The sequence below is a fragment of the Odontomachus brunneus genome, unplaced genomic scaffold, assembly GCF_010583005.1.
Source record: "Odontomachus brunneus isolate Ranch 3 - 2012 unplaced genomic scaffold, Obru_v1 Obru_scaffold_300, whole genome shotgun sequence".
NCBI lineage: Eukaryota > Metazoa > Arthropoda > Insecta > Hymenoptera > Formicidae > Odontomachus > Odontomachus brunneus.
Genome location: NW_022639750.1, coordinates 223,629 through 223,988, shown reverse-complemented (window position 1 = coordinate 223,988; position 360 = coordinate 223,629). Strand labels below are relative to the sequence as shown.

At 32.5% G+C, this 360-nt stretch overlaps 1 pseudogene; it reads left to right on the top strand.

The window, feature by feature from the left end:
* LOC116853285 overlaps positions 1-360 on the top strand; it is a 3,125-nt pseudogene that overhangs the window by 880 nt on the left and 1,885 nt on the right.

Sequence of the window (360 nt, the reverse complement as noted above, 5' to 3'; positions counted from 1 at the left end):
AGGTACTGCATGGCGAATTGTGCAGAAGATAATAAATGCCTTATATACAAACGTAAGAACATTTATACGTTGGCCAAATAGAGAAGAAGCAGAGCAAACTATGGAAACGATAGAAAATCGTTATAGTTTCCCAGGTGTTATTGGTGCAGTAGATGGTACGCATATAAAAATTATTGCACCACAATATCACAGCGAATCATATATTAACAGAAAGGGATTTTGCTCTATTCAATTGCAAGTAAGAGTTAATGTTATTTATAATATTTTTATATTAATTTATGACCGGTATTTATAGTATTTTATAAGGCGATTTTTGGCGATTGTTTGGTACATGTACCAAGTTGTTATTGGGCAAGTTTG